General features: G+C 38.3%; 1 long non-coding RNA gene across 1 annotated transcript in view; it reads right to left on the minus strand.

The window, feature by feature from the left end:
• The window catches only part of LOC112406286 (uncharacterized), a 96,840-nt gene that overhangs the window by 26,411 nt on the left and 53,211 nt on the right, over positions 1–17,218 (minus strand). The window lies entirely within an intron of this gene.

The following is a 17,218-nucleotide window of genomic DNA, read 5'->3' on the forward strand; positions in this document are numbered from 1 at the left end:
AGATCAATAAAACTAAAAGCTGGTTCTTTGAGAAGATAAACAAAATTGATAAACCATTAGCCAGACTCATCAAGAAAAAAATGGAGAAGAATCAAATCAATAGAATTAGAAATGAAAAAGATGTAACAAATGACACTGCAGAAATACAAAAGATCATGAGAGATTACTACAAGCAACTCTAGGCCAATAAAATGGACAACCTGGAAGAAATGGACAAATTCTTAGAAATGCACAACTGCCGAGACTGAATCAGGAAGAAATAGAAAATATGAACAGACCAATCACAAGCACTGAAATTGAAACTGTGATTAAAAATCTTCCAACAAACAAAAGCCCAGGACCAGATGGCTTCACAGGCGAATTCTATCAAACATTTAGAGAAGAGCTAACACCTATCCTTCTCAAACTCTTCCAAAATATAGCAGAGGATGGAACACTCCCAAACTCATTCTACCAGGCCACCATCACCCTGATACCAAAACCAGACAAAGATGTCACAAAGAAAGAAAACTACAGGCCAATATCACTGATGAACATAGATGCAAAAATCCTCAACAAAATACTAGCAAACAGAATCCATCAGCACATTAAAAGGATCACAAACCATGATCAAATGGGGTTTATTCCAGGAATGCAAGGATTCTTCAATATACGCAAATCAATTAACGCGATACACCATATTTACAAATTGAAGGAGAAAACCCATATGATCATCTCAATAGATGCAGAGAAAGCTTTCAATAAAATTCAACACCCATTTATGATAAAAGCCTGGCAGAAGGTAGGGATAGAGGGAAATTTCCTCAACATAATAAAGGCCACATATGACAAACCCACAGCCAACATCGCCCTCAGTGGTGAAAAACTGAAAGCACTTCCACTAAGATTAGGAACAAGACAAGGTTGCCCACTCTCACCACTCTTTTTCAACATAGTTTTGGAAGTTTTAGCCACAGCAATCAGAGAAGAAAAGGAAATAAAAGGAATCCAAATTGGAAAAGAAGAAGTAAAGCTGTCACTCTTTGCAGATGACATGATACTATACATAGAGAATCCTAAAGATGCAGGAGAAAATACTTGCAAATGAAGCAACTGACAAAGGATTAATCTCCAAAACTTATAAGCAGCTCATGTAGCTCAATAAAACAAACAACCCAATCCAAAAATGGGCAGAAGACCTAAATAGATATTTCTCCAAAGAAGATATACAGACTGCCAACAAACATATGAAAGAATGCTCAACTTCAGTAATCATTAGGGAAATGCAAATCCAAACTACAATGAGATATCATCTCACACCAGTCAGAATGGCCACCATCAAAAAATCTAGAAACAATAAATGCTGGAGAGGGTGTAGAAAAAGGGAACCCTCTTGCACTGTTGGTGGGAATGTAAATTGATACAGCCACTGTGGAGAACCGTATGGAGATTCCTTAAAAAACTACAAATACAGCTACCATATGACCCAGAAATCACACTACTGGGCATATACCCTAAGAAAACTATAATTCAAAAAGAGTCATGTACCGAAATGTTCATTGCAGCTCTATTTACAGTAGTCTGGAGATGGAAACAACCTAAGTGTCCATCATCGGATGAATGGATAAAGAAGATGTGGCACATATATACAATGGAATATTACTCAGCCATAAAAAGAAACGAAATTGAGCTATTTGTAATGAGATGGATAGATGTAGTCTGTCATACAGAGTGAAGTAAGTCAGAAAGAGAAAGACAAATACCGTATGCTAACTCATATATATGGAATTTAAGAAAAAAAATGTCATGAAGAACCTAGGGGTAAGACAGGAATAAAGACACAGACCTACTAGAGGATGGACTTGAGGATATGGGGAGGTGGAAGGGTAAGCTGTGACAAAGTGAGAGAGAGGCATGGACATATATACACTACCAAATGTAAGGTAGATAGCTACTGGGAAGCAGCCGCATAGCACAGGGAGATCAGCTCGGTGCTTTGTGACCGCCTGGAGGGGTGGGATACGGAGGGTGGGAGGGAGGGAGACACAAGAGGGAAGAGATATGGGAACATATGTATATGTATAACTGATTCAGTTTGTTATAAAGCAGAAACTAACACAGCATTGTAAAGCAATTATACTCCAATAAAGATGTAAAAAAAAAAATGAAAGGAATTAAAAATACACACCTCTCAGATTTTTAAGGATTAAATGAGATGTTTTCAAAAACAATGAACTGCTAATTAGTATTCAAATGAACCACATTATTACCAGAAATTACCCACAATACTAGTTTACCTCATCTTATTCATCAGGGATCTTTAGGAATATTTTCTTCACCCTGTGCCTGCTGGCTTTTCCATAAATCTATAGTATTTCTGTTACCTATTAGAATAGATGTCACTTGTGCACCACTTCAGATCCTCTTGGTCCACCTCTTACTCCAGCCCCTCCTGCAATAATGAGTTCAATGGAGGTTCAACAAGCTGAGTGCGTGTACCACGTGACAGCCCGTCACCTGGTGTCTATGGGGTATACCTGTATTGCTTCCTACCCCATGGTTTCTCCAATGCAGCATGAGATGCCATCAGAAACCAGCCTGGCACACATCATGCATATCTCAGAAGTTAATGCCCTAGGGATCACCCTTGACAAATCGGTGAATGTGAACTGATAGATAAATACTCTCCTCTTTGTCCCACAGATGAACAGCTCGGAAATATATTTTATAAAGCTCTTCAGAAAATCCCAGCAAGGATCAAGTACCAGTCACTCATACCATTTAGTCAATATCAGAGTGACAAAGGACAGACAGAAAGGTTGACGAAAAATTCATCCACATGGGTTTCACTGTGCATCTCTCTGAATATCTCATACCTTGGATTCTACTTTGAATCTCATTCTTGGGGGCAAAAAACGAGTGCTCAGCCTTTCTGGAAAATGATATTTTTCTTCATTTCAGTGTAACAGTAGACATTTCTGGCATTTACCCTAGTCAGATCTAAATCTTCTGAAATTCTGTTGATGAGTATTCTTAGCCTTAGACTGAAAGAAATTTATACCATGAAATTATTGTCATGGTAGCAAAAACAAAGGACGTATTGCCTACAATCTTAGCTCTTGATGAAAAGAGTAGCTGTATTTTTTCAACACTTTGAGAACTTCTCAATTTTAATACCAGGAAATATTTTCCCTGCAAACAGTGATCCCACATATCCAGTGAGTTGAAATGAGCTGACTTCACTGCCCAGTGTCAACATGTGAGCCTGATCCAGGAAAGATGGTTCAAGAATTATGGTAAGTTTCATTGGTAGACATTGCTTATTTCTACTATTATCCCTAGTTCCATATTTCCTTTCATTCAGGGCCTCAGGCCAGACCTGCTAGGACACTAGAAAGAGAAGAAACAAAATGTGTTTATCATAACCTTCTTTCAAGCTAGTCATGGAGTTATCACAATTTTAGCTCAGAAATAGCCTGACTTAACTGCAGGAAGGAGGTCCATCCTTCACTTCGTCTTTTGAAATCTCAGTCACAGAGGATTTGGAAATTCAGGTTTTTAGCTTTTCAATTTCTTCAAACTTAAAAAAATGAACTTTTGAAAAATTCACCCCATCAGGAAAAAGAATACCTCACCCCATATATATATATTTATGTATAAAATTATACATTACTCATACTATGTATACTATAAACAGATACAAAAATAGAAATTATAAATGAAAAATTAATATGAATAAACAATAATTTTGAGAGGTTTACTGTGTTTATTAACAGTACTAAACTATTTTCCTCACACTAAAAAATAATAATAATGTCTTAGTGAAGTAAAATAGGGGTGATGCAATCATCCCATAATGTAGTCAAAGAGTGACCTCAAATCACAGAACAGGGTAAGTGTCATTTTCTTGGTGTTCATTTGTGTTAGCATTATCTTCAATCTATAGTTTCTTTCCTGAAATATTATTCAGTCATTTAGCCATCTTGTGAGGGTTAGTTTAGTTAAAACTAGAGAATATGATTTGTAACTCTTCTTAATTAGTGCAAGTAAAGTGCCAAATGTTGCAATATGCTAAAAAGAAACCAAGAATGGAGACTGTGACCACCAATCCTTCCAAGTTGTAGAATTTCCCTTGGGCTACATGATTATCCAACATCCAGAGTCAAGATACTGCAGTCAATTCATTAATTAAATGTGAGTAACCCTTAAATTCTTTATTATTACATTATACTCCGGACGTGCAGGCTCGGCAGCCATGGCTCACAGGCTCAGCCGCTATGCAGCATGTGGGATCTTCCCGGACCGGAGCACGAACCCGTATCCCCTGCATCGGCAGGTGGACTCTCAACCACTGCGCCACCAGGGAAGCCCTATTGTTAGATTTTTTTAAACAGAAATGCTCTAGTATTTTCCTCCTATATCCCAATGTATCTTGCACGTATTGCAGTATATAGTTACTCCTTTTGGAAATGTCTTTAGAGGTCAGTCTAGGTACCAAGTGACAACTCTTTGGTTATATATCAAATCCTTGGAATCAAATATACATATGTCATTAGAAATGGGTTTTGCTGCATGTTACAGAATGCACAAAATAGAGTGGCTTAAACAAGATAGGGTTTGTTTCTTTTTCACATAAACAAATTTTTGGAGATAAGCATCCAAGAGCTAACTTGGCGTCCCAGGATATCAGGCTCCTTCTGTCTTAACTCCTCTGCCATCCACACACATGCTTCCCCTTCATCATCCAAGATGAATTCTTGGGCTCCAGACATCATATGTATATCCCAATCAGCAATAAAGAGAAATGGACAAAGAAAGACACTTTTTGTAAATTTAACACAACACTCTGATAACATGCCATTGGAGAGAAATTACTCAAAAGTCTACACCTAGCTGCAAGAAAGAGTCAGGGATTCTATTATAAAACAGAACAGCCAAGACTCAGTCATAATGCATAAAGATGTATCGATAAATATATAGAGAAACAGAGGAGTTCTACCCTTTTAGTATCATCTTCTTACTCTACCTTTGTGGTCTATCTGGAATAAAAATTTCAAAGACTATCTAGCCAAAATGGTCTCTGGACCAGCATGTCTCTCAAAAATATAACAACTCATTTGAAATAATCAAATTTCACAAAATATATTTCTAGTTCTCCTGACTGAAGTCTAGTTTGAGAATTACTGGATTATATTGTAACAAAAAACTTTTTTTTCCCCTTAAAGCAACTTTATCTCTCTTCTAAGGAGAGAACAGAGCTTTGCTTTAATAAGCCCCTTTCTGAGCTTGTGTGTACAACTTTCCATGTGGGAGTCAGGTCAGAACTGAATTGTTCCATATAGCAGAAGGCAAAAGGTGAGGTAAAGGAGGGCAGAGGTTAGAATCCAGCAGGAAAGAAGAGGTTGCATAAAAGTGGGGCACTTACTGGGAAATGGTCACAGAGAGACTTCCCATGGCAGAACCACTAAGAAAGGACTTTGTTTAAAATAGATATTAAGTTGTTTTCTGTGAGGTGCAAGATATAAATCCCCTCCTTCCTCTTGTCTCCTTCAGTAAAATCTACTATGCTTATTCATGCTTTCTTATGACTGAGAGAAACTTGAAGAGGTTCTGAATTCTGTGTCCAGGGCTCTAATAGAGACAGAAATTAGAGGACAAGGAAAGATCAACATGAGAATGACAGTGATAATGTGAAAATAGAGACCCCTGCATTCTCATTAAAGCCAAATTTATATATGATCAGGTAAATTGATAAGGGATTTTCTTACTGTCAATCTTCCCTCTAATAGAACCAGAAATTAAATACAGATCTATTTACATGCCTTGAAGTATTTTTAAATGCATTTAAAATTTGCATTGAATATTTTGCTTAAGGTTGGAAAACTTTACCACACTGTAAAATCTTTAGAGTTCATTTAAATGAATGAATGCATTATAGTTTAAAGCACTGAATAAGAAACTTCCTATAAATAGGGTCTGACTGAACAAAGCAGAGACAGGAGAATATGGATAGAGAGAAAATGAGGCTGATTCAGGGCAGAAGGGAAGTCCACCTACAGAAGGAAGAAGGCCAGACAGCTCTGCACAATTGAACTAGAAGTCTGAAAAGCTCACTAGTCTGTGTGAGACTAGACTCAGATTGGATCTTGGTCAGGAGAGAGATCACATCCAAGAGAGTTGAAATAAAAGGTCAGCACAGACAGGCCGAGGGCTAGGACAAATGTCCCAATAACTCAGGCACAACCTCTGTGCTGACACTATGGGTTGACTAACCCAACTTCCATCCACAGCACACCTGTCCCATCCAGGGATTGGGCAAGTGGGGATCATGTGACCTATGGCAAGCCAATAAGCTATAAGCAGAAGTTGCTGAAAAAAGTTTCAGGAAAGCTTTCTCAAAGGTAAAAAAGCAAGTGGCCTGTATTTGTCTTTCCCCTTCTCCCTAAAAGGTTAAAGGCACAGCAGCCAACTCACAACCACAAGAGTGAAAAACACACATTAAGGATGGCAAGTCCAAAAGAAAGAAGGAGCCTGGAATGCTGAGGATGTCTTTGAGCAACTGCACTATCAATATCCAGACACATTATGTGAAAACAGAAAATAAAAAAACCTTTACCTGCTTAAACCACCCTTAATTTTGTTTTCTGTTACTAACAGGTAAAGAAATTAATAACTGATTCAGATAGAATTTGGAGACCAAAAGCAGGGTACCGCAAGCAACAGAACCTAAAACATAGAGTTGCCTGAGAGGTGGCGATAACAACCGAATATCAAATACCCAGACATTCCAGGCTGCAATGTAGAGACATTTGTCCCGTGGAGGCAGAACATTTGTGACCCATTCTGGAACACAAACCAGGAGTTCAACACAGTATGTGGTTTTAAAATGGGACTTTTCAGAATGTGGGAAATGATGGTTAGTTCTTGCAATTTTCAGCCAATTCCTACAAAAACAACAATGACAGCAAAAACGTTAAACTCAGACTAGAGAAAGCCGTTCTGCTTGCACAAGTGGAAAGTAATACAACATTACTGAGATACACTTTGCCTTCAGCAAGCAATCTAGACTGACTGAGAGTCCCCAGTAAGGATTCTTTCAGGGTAAAAAAGCCAATTACTTCTGTACCCCATATTGAAACTCTTGCAAGTTGTAAAGTAGCAACCTTGACAGAAAATGAAGTTGGTGACCCTGGGCTTTCTTAAGCACATTCCATTAAAAGTTCTCTGGCAGGAAACAAAAGAGCTAAGCCCATAGTAAGGTCAGTCATTCTACCCAAGAGGTTATTTCAGATTTCTGCAAAGCGGCAGCCATTAAGCTAATGAGGGTGTTCAAAACACAGAAGCCAAAAGCCAAAAGTTCTAAAGCTTCAAACTTAAACAGATTTGTTGTAGTTCCTCACACTTCAATCTACTGGAAGCAACTAGACTAGAAACCTACTATGTTTCTGAGGGAACCAAGCTGCCAAAGAAAACCCAAGTCTCACTGGCAATGGCCAGTAACTGCATTACTCCTAGATAATCAATCCCCAGGACTATAAATGAGAACAGGATGCCATACACATAGAAAAATTTGGTGAATAACAAAAGAGAAAAAGGTTTACATTTAAAATGTAATAACATGTTTTTTAAAAAACTCATTAGAAGAATTGGAAGATAAATTTGAAGAATTCAACTGGAAGAGATTTTTAAAAACATAGGGATAGAAAATGAGAGACAGAAAAATAAGAAAATGATAACGTTCACAGAGTCCAACAATTGAATAATAGGAGAAACAAAAAACAAAGAACAGAGAAGGGAAAAACTATTAAAGAAACTGTTCAGAGTACTCAGAACTGAAGAATATATGTGTCCAAATTAAAAGGACCCATCAAGTTTTCAGCACTGCATGAAAACAGATTTTCACCAAGGCATATCATTGTAAAATTTCAAAACACTGGACACTAAAAGCAGATCTCCCAAGTGTCCAGAGAGGAAAAGCAGATCACAGTCAAATGATCAGGAAAGAAAATAGCTTCAGATTTGAAAATGGAAGCAATGCTTCAAAATTCTTGAGGAAAAGTTATTTACAACCTAGAATTCTCTATCCAGCCCAAAATCCAGTCGAGTGTGTATGTAGAAATAAAGACATTATCAGACTTTAAAATCTAAAATTTTAACCCCATGAACCTGGAGGGTACAAAGAATGAGAGGGAATCAACACAAAAAGAGGGACGTCTGAGGTACGGGACACAGGAAATGCAATACCAAAGAAACAGGAAAGAAATCATATAGGTGAGAATAAAGGGAGATCCCGGGACACCATCTGTGTTCCAGGTATAGAAGACCACCAGTCCATACCGGAGTAGTTACAACTCTGGCAAAGAAAGGAGGGTAAATTTGACAGAAAACCTAATAGAAATGAGATTAGGAACTTGGAAGACAATTTGAAGTTCAGCTATTGAAACTAAGCAAACAAAGAAAAAAGACAAGTTGGTTTAAAAAAAAAAATAGATTTTAACCCAGGAGAAACAAAAATTTGTGCCAGAAAGGAAATTAATCATAGTTTAATATGACTTATCTCTAAAAATACATACTCATAATAATACAAACAATGAATACTGAGTTAACCAAAATGATGGTATAAATATAGTATGAGAATGGAGAGATGAGCACATGCATGCTGGGGAAATAATGGGAAAAAAGAGCTGCATGTTCTTATCAATTAGCTAGAGTGTTTTACAGATATAGAGATAAATGCCAGAAGAATCAACTCAAAGTATGGAAAGGGGTTGTCTCTGGGGAAGAGGAAATGAATGGAGGGCAGGAGAAATGGGACTACTGTCTTTTTTATTTTATTATTATTTTTGGCCGTGAAGCCTACAGGATAGACCAGGGATTGAATCTGGGCTATGACAGTGAAAGCTCCAAGCCCAGCCATTGGACCATCAGAGAATTCCCAGGACTACTGTCTTCTTAAACTATGCATTTAGTGACTCCTTAAACTATGTGCATATGTAACTTTGATTAAAAATAAATACATTAGGGCTTCCCTGGTGGTGCAGTGGTTGAGAGTCCGCCTACCGATGCAGGGGACACGGGTTCGTTCCCGGGTCTGGGAAGATCCCACATGCCGTGGAGCGGCTGGGCCCGTGAGCCATGGCCGCTGAGCCTGCGCATCCAGAGCCTGTGCTCCGCAACGGGAGAGGCCACAACAGTGAGAGGCCCGCGTACCGCAAAAAAACTAATAAAATAAAAATAAATAAATACATTAAAATTCAATAATAAGAAGCCAAACACTCTAGTAGAAATCAGGCAAAGGGCATTGAGACATTTCACCAAATGAGAAATAACATATAAATAACAATTAACATTTTAAAATATTCTCAGTCTTACTAGCAATTAAAGAAATGCTATGAGATACTTTTCAAACTTGTATTGAGAAAGATCAACATTAACAATGAGAACCTTTTGGGGTAGGATATGTAGAAACACTATTACACTATTGATGTAAGGAGAAATTGATACAGCTCTCGATAGGGTTCTTTAGTAATATTTACAAAAGTCTTAGAATGTTCATATTCTTTCACCCAGTAATTCCAGGCACTGGAATTTATCCTAAAGATATAATAAGAAATGTGGGGCTTCCCTGGTGGCGCAGTGGTTGAGAGTCTGCCTGCCGATGCAGGGGACACGGGTTCGTGCCCCGGTCCGGGAGGATCCCGCGTGCCGTGGAGCGGCTGGGCCCGTGAGCCATGGCCGCTGGGCCTGCGCGTCCGGAGCCTGTGCTCCGCAACGGGAGAGGCCACAGCAGTGAGAGGCCCGCGTACCGCAAAAAATAAATAAATAATAAAGATTAGAGACTATAAAGTATAAGGTGTAGGATAAAGTTTAAAAAAAAAAAAGAAAAGAAAAGAAATGTGGAAAGATTTATCTATAAGGATGGTCATCACCACTTTGTTCATAATAGTGAAAAACTGGAAATAACTTCATATGTCCAACAATAGAAGAATATATAAATACAATATAAAATGCAAAATTTCACTTCTATTAAAAGTGGTGATGTGGATTATATTGGCCTAGAGAAATGTTCACACGTATTCTACATGAAAAACTAGATTACAAAATAACATACATAATGGGATCTCTTTTTTGTTAAAAATAATTATGCAGTATTGCATAAGAAAAATCAAAGGATGTACAACAAAATTCTTTGTGCCTCTGTACACAGTATTTCAGGGATTTTTTTAGTTAATACATGCACAACACCTAAAATAGTACCCAACATATAATATGCACTACCCATAAATGTTGGCAATTACTAGCTATCATTACCTGTAGAAAAATTTGAAATTTTTTCTACAATGACTACTTTTTGCTTAGGTGTTTAAAACTATAAATGAAAATTTTTAAAATGGCAAGGATCCCAGTAAGGGCATAACTGGCATTCCAACCTCACAAATTTTATGATATCCAGACAGAACCCAAGGGAGTCCTATGAAGACCATGACAGTCCACAGAATAAATGATGACTCTGACTTTGAGAATCATAAGTGTCTCAAACGTGAAGTCAAGGACTGCCCTGATGATTGCACTGGAGAAGGTAGAGAAACAGAACAAAGTAGAGGAGAATAAGAAAATAGGTGCCTCTACTAGTCAGACCGCTGGTCGGTAACAGATGATACTCTCAGATGGAGTCATGAAGGGCAGTTCATTAAAGCAGCCATTTACAAAAGTGTGGGCAAGGCTTAGGAGAACCAGCAAGGAAAGGTGCAGTGTCCCAAGCCAGAAACAGCAGGCTGATGCTATTACACAACCGGAGCAATGACAGGAGGGAGGAGTTCCAGCACGCTGAGAAAAGGTCTGTCTGGAGAGGGTCGCTGTCAGGAGCTGTGACTTTGGGCAGAGGGTTACAGCCAACACACAGAAACTTTGCAGGGGTAGAGCCTGCAGACCAAGGACAGCTGCTTCATTCTCCTTTCATCCTCGATCCTCTAATGGGACCTCACATTGCCCAAACTTAATTAAAAGCCAAAGATCAAGGCAACTCATAGAGGTCGTATTCCCTGCAAAAAGAGTAGCAGAGAGAAGGATACAGAGTGCTTCTGGAAGAGCAAATGTAAAGTACTCAACAAACTATCCTATATCAAGGCATGGGTTGCATTAGAAAGGAATGCACTTGTCCATTCCTCAGCGGTGGTTTTAGCTGCCACGCAATTCTAGCAGGATATTGCAGATCCTGTAAAAAGAAATCTTCTGCCACAGGCTATTGTTTCTTAAATGCCTGACCTTATTAGCATCCTAAGAGTCACTCCATTTGTCTCCCTGTCTTTGCAGTGAAGATCACTGATACTATTTCAGGGCCTTCAGCTTGATGTAAGATCCAATTGCTCTTGGACTTCACCTCCAGTTCTTTCCTAGCTACACTTTCATCTCTCATTTTCTCCATGGATAATACTGCTCCTAGCTCAGATGGAACCTTTTACAGGTAAATGCCAAACTGACTACTCTTAGCCTTGTGCGTGGGACTAAAACACTGCCTCCTTGCCCTATTGAATCAGCCAGGATAAACTAAGGCAAACTAGGCCAACAACAACAACAACAAAAAAAAACACACCAAAATCTAGTGGCTTTAAAGCAACAAGGTTTATTAATTGCCCACTCTATCATATATAAGCCAGGGATCTCTACTTAACACTATCACTTAGGACCCCAGCTAACGGAAGACTGTTATCTCAACACATCATTTCCATGATCTCAGAGGCAGGGAAAAAACATGGTGAATTATACAACGGCTCTTAAAGCTTCTTCATGGAAGTTACACACATCAATCACTTCAGCTCACATTTTACTGTCCAAATGAAGTCACATGGCCAAGGCTAAGTTCAAACTGGCAGAGAAAACAATCCTACTAAATCCCAGAGTGAGAGAAATTTCGTTTTTGTGCAGACCCTAATGACTAACATGTATGCTCTACTTGTTCCACCTTATCCTTAGGGGACTGTAACATTGAAAAAGATAAAATAAAACCACACTGTGAGGTCCAAAAATTGTCCTTAAAGTAGCAAAGGTTATAATAATTTATTATAGGCGTCAGCAACCATTTGAAACTAGTGGACCAAACGGAGAGATTTGTTAGAAGCTAGACAGGGTCAAAAGACCTTCACAAACTAGTTCCTCCCTTCAGATTTCTCTTGAATGCAATAAATATTAACACTGTCAGTCATCCTAAGATGACTTAGAGGGTAGGCCTTTAGAATAGGAACAGAGGGGTCATATTATTGTCTCTGACTTGACAGGGAGTGGGAAGTGTGGACTCTGCCCCCCAGGCAGCAAAGGGACTTTCTTACTCTCGCCAGTTGAAATGTCATTTGGTCAGAGATACCTAACCTGCACACTTTCTACTTAATAGCATCCCTCCCCACCCCCACCTGGAGATTTCCCTTCTGCCTAATATGCTTTATCTTCATAATACTTATCACCGTCTTATATGCCTCATATTTATCTCTTTCTTCTTACCCACTAAAATAGAAACTTTTAGGACAGGGATTTTTATATATCCCCAGTGCCCAGAAGAGTGCTTAGCACATAGGATGCACTTAATAAAAATTTGTTTATTAAATAAATGACTACATGAGAGTTCTACCAGGCGTTTGGAGGGAAGGCTAGCCTTTACCTGCAGGAGGGACTCAGCCACATGATGGGCCTTGGGCTCAGAGACTCTGAAAGAATCCATATTGAGGCTCCCATGTAAGTCCTCAACGCTGATAACCCCACGCCTTCACTAGGACCTTGCTAGACATTTTAACCTGGTCTCAATTATTCCGCATGATTCATTCAATGGAGAATAATGAGACTGTAATATGTGCTTCTATTACTCCGTGGGAGACAGCTCTGGACTGCAGCTGGGTCTGCCGCCAATGGCTCCCTTCGCACTGTGGCCATACTCCTACAACCTCCCTAAACCTGCAGATCCTTCAAGGACCAGGTGAGTCACTGATTCAAGAAGTATTCCTAGACCCACAGACTAGGCAGAGCGCCATGACTAATGCCCTTCTGGTACCATGTAAACTTCCTCCATTGCACGTTTCATACTCAGAACTCTAAGAAGTCAAGAACCAGCCTGTTTGGCTGCCTCTGTATACCTACTGCTTTATACTGTGCTTAGCATGTAGTGTGTGCCCTGTCAATACATTTTAAATGAAAAGTTAATGTGATGAATGAATAAACGAACGAATGAATGAAGTGGTATTCTGGCAATCTAAAAAAATCCATGTGCACATCAGATAATGTCTATTTACTGAAGAAATAGTTCCCGTACATATATGTACTACTATCATTCACATGTGTGGAGATGCTTTTGACATTCATGAAATATACATGTATTTAAAAGGGTTATTGAATTAAAAGTAACTTTTTGAAATTGTATATTTTCTCAATTAGTAAATGCTAAAAATACTATTACTATCATATGGAAATTCCAATACTGTTTTGATTTTTTTAAAAAAGTGATTCTCATACTTGAAGAAATTGGAAAATATTGAGCTAGAATAAGATGATGAAATTAAATTCACATACAAAAAGGTATAATACAGGCTGCAAATATACTGGCTCTATTAAGTAAGCATATGAAGTTTATAGAAAATTAATTCAGTCATGATTTTGACTGCCTCAACATAAATGAAGAAGCAGACTCGCGTTAATTCCTCTGACAGACTATAGATCTCCATTTCCTTTGGATGGGAGGCTCTCAGATGCAACACAATTATATTTTCTCCCAGTGAATATGACAACCTCCTTCTCACCTCCAACACAGACATACAAACACACAGCAGCAGACTCTCAGGCAATCTCACATATGTTATGACCAAACAAAAACTCTGAAATCTTTTCCTCTATAAAATGAGAGGATCTAGCCAGATAATCTTTAAGGTCTTCTTTTTAGGTTTAAATTTTGCAACTTTCCAAGAAACCTAGCTGAGAAGTTATTTTTACTTTACTTGAGAGAATATATTGATTAAATCAACTATAACATGGTCAACCTAAAGTTATTATAGAGCCTGTAAAAATTACCACACAGATTATTCATGCCCATTATTGCCTTCAGAATAACAGACCGCAGTCTGTTATTCCACAGACAGGTGAGAATATTTCTGTATCAGCAAGCTACTAACAAACTTTAAACTACTATGGTCTGTAGAAGTAAAGCAGTTATGAGCACAAGTCTGGAAACATGCAGATCAAGACTGAAACCTACTTCTCTGTCACTTATCAGCTATGGGTTATTGGACAAATCACTTCAGACCTCTAGGATTATTTCCTTCACTATAAAATGGAGGTCACGATACCTACTTCACAGAACATAACACAGTGTCTGTCACTTGGAAAAAACTAACTAAATGGCACATACATACGTACCCACCAGATATATTTTGACCTCATCTAGAGAGGGTATAATTGGAACATCTTACCTGGTCAATTCCTCCATTTCTGAGCTATAGACTGTGTTGATACTTTTGGACCTTGAAGTGAGTTATAGTCATTTTTAAGTTCCTTTTCAATTATAAGGGCTTGGTTCAAATCTTGTTGATTACAGGATCCTCTTCTAAACACTCAGATGAAAAATGCACTGTGTGCTCTGCATGATCATCCCCTGCATTTACATCCAGAAGATTCTAAAAGGAAGAGATTCCTTCCCTGGTAGTCTGATACCTTGTAATTAAGAAAAGGAGAAAACGTACTATGGAAGTTCTTAACATAGAAGCCTAATATTTGAATGCATGAACTTAGCGAGGAGACAGTAACTGTGTTCATATTTTGCTACCTTTAAGAAAACATTTCAAGTCACATACACAAAGGTATGATATAGGCTGCAAATGAACTTTGTCTCTAATGAGTAAATATATGGCGTTTATAGCAGTTGTATTAGTCATGATTTTGATCATTGACTCAGTGTAAACAGATACGGACACATGTGGAATTAAATGCCAAGTACTTATATTTTCATAGGTGATTATTTACTGATCTCTCTCTCTCTCTCCGTCTCTCTCTCACACACAGACACACTTTTCATTTCAAGAATTTTCCATAATAGCCCATAAATCTCTATGTTCAGGAGGTTGAAAAATAAAATACTCTAATAGACAATTGTACATCCCAGGGATGTTTCTGCAGTTGCTCCACTGAGGTTCTAAATTTTGAAGCCACCACTAGAGAGCCAAAGTTACATAAAGGAATCAGGTAAGTGAAATCCTTTTTTGCAGAAGGCTCCAGCCAGACTACACTCGTGGGAGAATCAATCTGAATTCTAACCCCAAGGCTAGAAATGGAAAATAATAGGGCAATTTTTCCCTGAAGGAGAAAGCTTTTGATCCTAGCACCTATAAAATGCTATTGCCTCTGTTCTTTGCAGATTTTGATTTATCCGGGCTCTGAAAGGTCCTGATGCTCCTCTTGTCTGCACTACCCGTAGTCCAATGGGCTTTCTTTAATGGGCGAAAGTACTGAAGTGAGTTAAGAATAGATCCCAAGTTTTTGTTTTTTTGTTTTTTGGTACGTGGGCCTCTCGCTGTTGTGGCCTCTCCCGTTGCGGAGCACAGGCTCCGGACACGCAGGCTCAGAGGCCATGGCTCACGGGCCCAGCCGCTCCGCAGCATGTGGGATCCTCCCGGACCGGGGCACGAACCCGTGTCCCCTGCATCGGCAGGCGGACTCTCAACCACCGCGCCACCAGGGAAGCCCCCAAGTTTATTTTGAGACCAGTGCCTCTTAGTTTGCTCCCTTTCTAACACATATATCATTCTACCACTGCATTCTGTTGAACTTTCTAACATTGATATACACATTTAATTCCTACACTGGGACCTTGAGCAAGAAAATGTGTGTGTGTGTGTGCGTGTGTGTGTGCTGTATAAATTAAATATATTCTAAAGGAATAATCTAGGGTTTCAAATGCAAATATCTCATTCTGAAAAGATCCTCATACTTGGAGAAATTCCATACAAAGAATAGATTGCTGAAGACACTTCATAAATAGCAAAGAAAATGCTGAGGAAAATCAGAGAATTTAAAGATAGGGAAATGAGCAAGTCTGAATTGTTATATTCTGCCTTAAAGAGAAGCTGGTCATTTTATCAGAATGAGAATGTGACAATGTCAGCTGAGTAAAGGGAACTTGTAATAGCACACGGTGAGAAGAAAGGGTAACACTACCAGACAAAAGGAGTATTTTGGAAGAAAATAAAATATTTTGAAGCCACTGATCAATTATCTCAGTCTGCTTAATAGTTGTGCAATTGATCATCAGATCTATCCCACTGGTTCATACAGCTGGATTTTTAAGAAATATTAAAATTTCAAATACTAAATATCCTTAAATATACTAGCTAGATAAAAAATGAAAACAAACTACCACTATCATGTTGATTTCAGTGAGAGATAGCATAATAGAAAGGTTGTTTCATTTTAAACATTAATGAACGCATACCATGTTTCACAAGGCTCCTACCTGGTTATTGTCTGGTCTAAATGTAGTATTTATGTCCTATATGATGTATTAGTTAGCTGTATTGTCAATTGATCGGTACATAAGGTACCATATAATTGCATAATGACATATTGACACATTCAGTTACAGTGAGTTATTTCTTACACACCATCTGCAATTTGTGTTACCTAATTGTTCAGTTTAAAAACACAGCCATGTTTCCATAAATGTATGGTTCTCATCACACAATTTCAAAATAAGATACTAGGTACCAACTGTGTACAACACTACTGGAAATATATGTAATGTCTATTTCTATACTGAAATAAGTAACGTATGCATATTAAAATGGGTATATCAAATCTATGCACCTGAAACTCCATAATGGCAGGTCAACCTAAATTGGACAGAGAACTGATTCGGCATGAAACAAATGGGCCATCTCTACATACTCAGTATGTGTACATATAGAACCAGAGCTTCCCACCAAGGTCACTGACCAGAGTCTGCTACATGGAAGCTCTATTAGAACAAAGATTCACAGAACAGACAGAATATGTCATCAATTTCTACACAATATTGTGTATTCAATAATGATCCTATTACAGTTGAAGGTATCTAAAGAATTGTAGTACAATTGCTTTCTTCACACTAGGTTATCAGTGTAAGTAACATCACTGAAATGTAGGCTTGTACTTACTGACAAATTTTAGCGATAAATCATGAAGTAACTATTCATATTTTATGTACTTCATGGCAATGGACAGCAGGACACTC

The sequence above is a fragment of the Neophocaena asiaeorientalis genome, unplaced genomic scaffold (assembly GCF_003031525.2).
Source record: "Neophocaena asiaeorientalis asiaeorientalis breed wild unplaced genomic scaffold, Neophocaena_asiaeorientalis_V1.1 scaffold36, whole genome shotgun sequence".
Classification (NCBI taxonomy): domain Eukaryota; kingdom Metazoa; phylum Chordata; class Mammalia; order Artiodactyla; family Phocoenidae; genus Neophocaena; species Neophocaena asiaeorientalis.